General features: G+C 38.3%; 1 pseudogene across 1 annotated transcript; it reads left to right on the top strand.

The window, feature by feature from the left end:
• Nucleotides 1-2,448: 2,448 nt before the first annotated feature.
• LOC108282289 lies at nucleotides 2,449-7,036 on the top strand (annotated as a pseudogene). The gene is made up of 2 exons (XR_001816348.2): nucleotides 2,449-2,493; nucleotides 6,543-7,036. The product of XR_001816348.2 is annotated as a 40S ribosomal protein S6-like (transcript).
• Nucleotides 7,037-7,277: the final 241 nt, after the last annotated feature.

Raw genomic sequence — 7,277 nt, 5'->3', positions numbered from 1 at the left:
TTTTTGATGTTCTAAGAAATCTTTGCCTGCCTCATGGTCATGAAAATATTTTCCTACATTTTCTTCTAGAGGCTTGATAGATTTAGCTTCCACATTTAGGTTGATCACCCCTCAAACAATTGATTTTGTATTCTATATGATTGTTTAACACAGAATTTCCGTAACATTTCTGATGTAAAATCTATTTCCCTATATAGCACCTATCTCCATTTCAAGGAACTAACATAATGTACACTGATAAATGACTGTTTCATAAGAGGAATCAGTGTAACTAAATATGTTGGGATACCATCAAATTCATTAATTGCAATCTGGGCTCAGTGAACAAGACACAAAAGGCAGTAAATTAAAAAGAGGTTGTACCATCGGCCTTTGACAAATCTGACAAAAACAAGCAATGGGGAAAGGATTCCCTATTTAATAAATGGTGTTGGGAAAACTGGCTAGCCATGTGCAGACAGCTGAAACTGGATTCCTTTCCCTATACCTTATACAAAAATTAACTCAAGATGGATTAAAGACTTAAACATAAGACCTAAAAATATAAAAACCCTAGAAGAAAGCCTAGGCCATATCTTTCAGGACATAGGCATAGGCAAAGCCTTCATGACTAACACACCAAAAACAATGGCAACAGAAGCCAAAATAGACAAATGGGATCTAGTTAAACTTAAGAGCTTCTGCACACCAAATGAAACTATCATCAGAGTGAACAGGCAACTACAGAATGGGAGAAAATTTTTGCAATCTCTCCATCCGACAAGGAGCTAATATCCAGAATCTACAAAGAACTTAAACAAATTTACAAGAAAAAAACAAATGACTCCATCAAAAAGTGGGCAAAATATATGAACAGACACTTCTCAAAGAAGACATTTATGTAGCCAACAAACATATATGTATATAAAAGCTCATCATCACTGGTCATTAGAGAACTGCAAATGAAAACCACTGCAATGAGATATCATCTCGTGTCAGTTAGAATGGCGATCATTAAAAAGTCAGGAGACAACAGTTGCTGGAGAGGATGCGGAGAAATAGGAACACTTTTACACTGTTGGTGAGAATGTAAATTAGTTCAGCCATTGTGGAAGACAGTGTGGCCATTCCTCGAGGATATAGAAATAGAAATACCATTTGACCCAGCAATCCCATTACTGGGTATATATGCCCAAAGGATTATAAATCATTCAATTATAAAGACACATGCACTTGTATGTTTATTGTGACACTGTTCACAATAGCAAAGACTTGGAACCAACCCAAATGCCCATCAATGATAGACTGAATAAAGAAAATGTGGCATATATACACCATGGAATACTATGCAGCCATAAAAAAGGATGAGTTCATGTCCTTTGCAGGGTCATGGATGAAGCTGGAAACCATCATTCTCAGCAAACTAACACAAGAACAGAAAACCAAACACTGCATGTTCTCACTCATAAGTGGGAGTTCAACAATGAGAACACATGAGGATACAGGGAGGGGAACATCACATACTGGGGCCTGTGAGGGGGTAGGGGACTAGAGAAGAAATAGCATTAGGAGAAATACCTAATGCAGATGACGGGGTGTTGGATGCAGCAAACCACCATGGTGTGTGAATACCAATGTAACAAACCTGCATGTTCTGCACATGTATCCCAGAATTTAAAGTATAATAATAAAAAAAAGAAAAGAAATAAAATTAAATTTAAAAAGGTGATAGTAGACTTTGACATACTTGGGAGAAAACTATTTTCAATGGAGCTTAAAACCCATAAATATTCAAAACACGGAAAATTGTCAACTATCAACTAACATTTCTATCAACAAACCAGGCCCTGATCAATAAGATGAATACCTTATTTGTAAGAGCTTGTGGGACAAAGGCCATGCTTCAGTCGTCTCTCTTACTCACAGTACCCAAAACAGTTCTTAAGACTTAACAGTGTTTAACACTCAATAAATACATTTGCAGTTGAAATCCAGTAGTTTATAAAGGATATACATCAAAGTGTTAAATTATTCCTTTGATGATAAGACTACAGTTTACTTTTATGTTCACTTTTTTGGTCTCTATTTTGTATTTCAATAATGATTACACTACATATGGTTTACTAAAGAGATCAAGAGATAAATATGTATTATTTTATTGTACTTTGTATCTTTTTTGCATTTTAGGTTTAAAAGTGATCTTTGTTTATAAGAACATAAACAAGGAAAGCTGCTTAACATTCTAAAGGGAAATTACCTTTAAATTATAAAATGAACTTCCTTTAAATTTAAAAAATATTTATATTTAAAATCCCCCCTTGGGAAAGATTATTAAGTCTCTATAAGGAGAAAAGAGGGAAGGTTTAGTCTCATCATTTCTTAAATATTTTTCAATTAAGTAATTTAATATTAACACTAAGACCTTGGAGGTTGTGCTTGAATTTGAGAAACTAATAATTAATGGAACTAATGACCAGGAGCCATGATGAGAATGCCTACAGGCAGCAACAGCAGGTAAGAAAAAACATAACTGAAAGCTTTATAAAATAGGTTTGAGGTATTGTTTACTGGTAGTTGAGAACAACTGAATATTTGGTCTGCTGCTCCAATATCTAATTTACCTTGAAACATCAAATACTTAGCTTCTAAATTGTTGGTTGAAGAACACCAATAGAAGTAGCTCATTAAAATTCCCCATCTTAAGGAATTTCTTTTAACAACTGAGAATTTGTTTTTAAATATTTATAATCTACAGGGGGTCTAATCAAGGATAACCAAATCATGGGCTAGTATGTTTTTTTGTGTTTAATTTATCACTGAAACTGTTATGTCTTTTCAAATACTGTTAGGTTTGTGGGGTTTGTTGGTTCATTTGTTGTTTTTGTGACAGAGTCTTGGTCTGTCGCACAGTCTGGAGTGCAGTGGCACGATCTTAGCTCACTCCAACCTCTGCCTCCTGGGTTCAAGTGATTCTCATGCCTCAGCCTCCTGAGTAGCTGGGATTACAGGTGTGAGCCATTGTGCCAGGCCTGTGTTTGCTTTTTTGTTTAGACAGTTCATATTTTACTTGTACTAACTGCAAAACCCTAAACTATCAGACAATACAATAGAGAGGGAGAGCTCACAGTAAAACATCGATTAAGATGTTGTGATACAGACAAGTCCTCACCATAAATGAAAATTTTACAGCCATATATGAGAGGATTTCTTTTCCCCTCAGAATGTGAAGCCGTTTTCCTTACTTATTTTCTTATAAACAAAGCACACTCTTAAATCTACAATGAAAAAAATATATAGCATGCAGTAAAATGATATAGATTTTCTGTTGTTCTGTTTTGTAAACTATATGTAATGCCATCATTGTTGGGATACCGAAGTGGTTGCTATTTATTGTTTTGATTAACATGAAAAGTGAAAGAGAGAATACTTTTAGATCTGAAAGGAGCATTGCAGATGAAAGACTTCAGTAATTGCTCCAGCAGACTGCAGAGGGCTAGTTTCACAGCAAGAAACTTTAGATAATCTGGCAAAATGTTTCATTCATATGACCTATTTGATTAGGGGTGTGGTAGTTGGGATCTGCTGGGCCTGGGGTGAATTTCTCCCTCATAGCCTCAGCCTATGACAGAACAACCTCTTCATGCCCTGTGCTCTACTGTGGAATTTGTGGTCCTGCCCCTTCGGTCAAAGCCATCTTAAAATGGCAAGAATAGCAGCAGTACTGAGTCAGGCATTCAAAAGGAGTTGAACTGGCTGGCCCAGGCTGCTGGTGTGAGAGAGAGATGAAGATGTTCTTGTCAAAAGCCCAGCCAGGATCCTGTCAAATTTTATGATCAGAAATGCCCTGCATGCAGCCATACTGCTTTCATCCAATGGAGTGGGTGGGAAGCAGAATCAGGAAGAAAGAGAACACTAAGGACCTGGAGAGTGAGGAGGGCTTTAGCACAGGCCCTCCTTCCTCTGGATCTCAGATCTCAAAACAATCTAGGGCCCATGAGCCCTGAGTCCTCATTTGAGTTCAACAAACTGACCTGAGGGATCCCTGTAAGTGTCTTCCAAATTTTTTGAATACTCTGAAAAAAATACCAGTATCTAGACTCACACAATATTTCTAGCACCAAATGTGGGGCATGGGGGGTTCCCCACACCAAGCAATTCTCCAGACATGGGGGTGGGGTGGGGTGGGGCAGGGGGAGCGAGTGGGGTCCTGCAGTTTAATTCATTCCTGATACTACCTACTGGTTGGGTAGCCTCAGATCCCACGAGTGAAAAGGCTCAGTCCCACAGACTGCCCCTACTTCAAATGCCAGATGGAAGTCCGGGCTTGCCTTACTTCTCACCAATCATCTATAACGTGAGGGTTTCTAAGACCCCCTCTCCCCGCAGGTTTCATAATTTGCTAGAGTAGTTCAGAACTCAGGGAAACGCTTTGCTTACATTTATTAGTTTACTATACAGGGCATAGCTCAGGAACAGCCAGATGGAAGAGATGCACAGGGCGGAGTATGGGGGTCAAGGTGAGGAGGGCAGAACTTCCATGCCTTCTCCAGGTGCCCACCCTCCCAACACCTCCATGTGTTCACCCACCTGAAAATTTACCAAATCTTGTTGTTCAAAGGTTTTTAACAGCTTAAATTCCAATCCTTATCTCCTCCCGAGAGGTAGGTGAATTGGGCTGAAAGTCCCAGCTTTCTATAATCCTTCTGGTGACTGGCCCCATTCTGACACTATCTAAATCACCTCATTAACATAAACTCAGGCATGATCAAAAGGGGCTCCTTGCAAAGAACCAAAGACACTCCTGTCATTGAGAAAATACCAAGGGCTTTAGGAGCTCTGACCCAGTAACTGGGACAAAGACCGAACATATTTCTTTTTACACTACAAACACCTTTTTCGATGATGGAACATTTATGCTTTCAGGGAATACATATGAATTTTAGAAATAACCAAGCCCATTCAATTCTAATCAAGCTGGACCAATAATGACTTTCATTTGGATAGTGTGTTTCATCTCATAAGGTGTTATCACAATGCTTTGTATTATTTAATCTTCAGGACAACTCCTGGAGTAGGTACAGTCATGCACTACACAATGACATTTCAGTCAATGATAAATCACATATGTGACTGTGGTCCCATAAGATTATAATAGAGGTGAAAAATTCTTATCACCTAGTATTTACAATCCTATACTTTTCATCATTATTTTAAAGTGTATTCCTTCTACTTATTATTATTTTTTTTTAGAACTGTAAGCCTCAGGCAGGTCCTTCAGGAGGTATTCAGAAGAAGGCATTGCTATCACAGGAAGTAGCAGCTCCATGTGTGTTACTGCCTCTGAAGACCTTCTAGTGAGTCAAGATGTGGAAGGTGGAAGACAGTGATGTTGATGATCCTGACCCTGGTAGGCTAATGTGTGTGTTTGTGTCTTAGTTTTAAAAGGTAAATAAAATAAAAAACATTAAAAATAGAAAAAAAACTTACAGAATGTATTAGTCTGTTCTCACAGTGCTAATAAAGACATTCCTGAGACTGAGTAATTTATAAAAGAAAGACGTTTAATTGACTCACAGTTCCACATGGCTGGGGAGGCCTCACAATCATGGCAGAAGGTGAATGAGGAGCAAAGTCATGCCTTACATGGTGGTGGCAAGAGAGCTTGGGAACAGGAACTCCCATTTATAAAACCATCAGGTCCTGTGAGACTTCTTCACTACCATGAGAATAGTATGGGGAAAACTGCTCCCATGATTCAGTTATCTCCACCTGGCCCCTCCCTTGACATGCGGGGATTATTACAATTCAAGATGAGATTTGGGTGGGGACATGAAGCCTGACCATATCACAGAATAAGGATATAAAGAAAATATTTTTGTACAGCTGTACAATGTGTTTGTGTTTTAAGCTGTGTGATTACAAAAGAGTCAGAAAGTTAATAAAAATAAATATTTATAAAGTAAAAAACTATAGAAAGCTAAAGTTAATTTATTATTGAAAAAAGAAAATTTAAAAATTAAATTTAGTGTAGCATAAGTATACAGTTTAGTCTACCATAGTGTACAGTCACATCCTAGGCCTTCACAGTCACTCACCACCCACTCACTGACTCACCCAGAGAAACTTCCAGTCCTGCAGGCTCCATTCATGATAAGTGCCCTATATAGATGTACCGCTTTTAAATTAATTATACGTATTTTTACTATACCTTTTTGGTTTTTTTGTTTTGTTTTTGTTTTTGTTTTGAGACAGAGTCTTGCTCTGTCACCAGGCTGGAGTGCAGTGGCGTGATCTTAGCTCACTGCAACCTCTGCATCCCTGGTTCAAGTGATTCTCCTGCCTCAGCCTCCCAAGTAGGTGGGACTACAGGCACCCATCACCATGCCCTGCTAATTTTTTTGTATATTTGGAAGAGACAGGGTTTCACCATACACTACCTTTTCTATATTGAGATATGTTTAGATACACAAACACTTATCATTGTGCTACAATTGGCTTTAGTATTTGGAACATGCTGTACACATTTGTAGCCCAGAAACAATAGTCTATACCATCTAGCTTAGGTGTTTGGTAGAGACTGGAGAAAGAGAAAATCAGTTCGTGGTTGCATTATGGATGCCAATCTGAGTGTTCTCAACTTGGTTATTGTAAAAAAAGGAGAGAAGGATATTCCTGGACTGACTGATACTACAATGCCTCGCCGCCTGGCGCCCAAAAGAGCTAGCAGAATCCGCAAACTTCTCAATCTCTCTAAAGAAGATGATGTCCGCTGGTATGTCACAAGAAAGCCCTTAAACAAAGAAGGTAAGAAACCTAGGACCAAAGGGCCCAAGATTCAGTGTCTTGTTACTCTTCACATCCTGCAGCACAAACGGCAGTGTACTGCTCTGAAAAAGCAGCATACTAAGAAAAATAAGGAAGAGGCTGCAGGATATGCTGAACTTTGGCCAAGAGAATGAAGGAAGCTAAAGAGAAGTGCCAAGAACAAATTGCGAAGAGACGCGGACTTTCTTCTCCGCGAGGTTCTACTTCTAAGTCTGAATCCAGTCAGAAATAAGATTGAGTAACAAATAAGTAAGATCGGACTCAAAAACAAAAACAAAACAAAACAAAAAACAAAATTCAGTGCTCTTTACCCTTTATCAGAGGTTGTATTTTATACTTCTATTTAGTAAAATATGAAGCACCACTATAAGAGCAGTGAAACTAATTTTCATCCGTACTGCATAATCTTGTACCAAAAGCAATTCCTAAAGAGAATTTCCAAAATATTTTAAGCAATGGCATCCTCATTAGCG

This window comes from Cebus imitator, unplaced genomic scaffold (genome assembly GCF_001604975.1).
Source record: "Cebus imitator isolate Cc_AM_T3 unplaced genomic scaffold, Cebus_imitator-1.0 Scaffold238, whole genome shotgun sequence".
Lineage (NCBI taxonomy): Eukaryota > Metazoa > Chordata > Mammalia > Primates > Cebidae > Cebus > Cebus imitator.
This window is presented reverse-complemented; position numbering and strand designations above follow the sequence as displayed.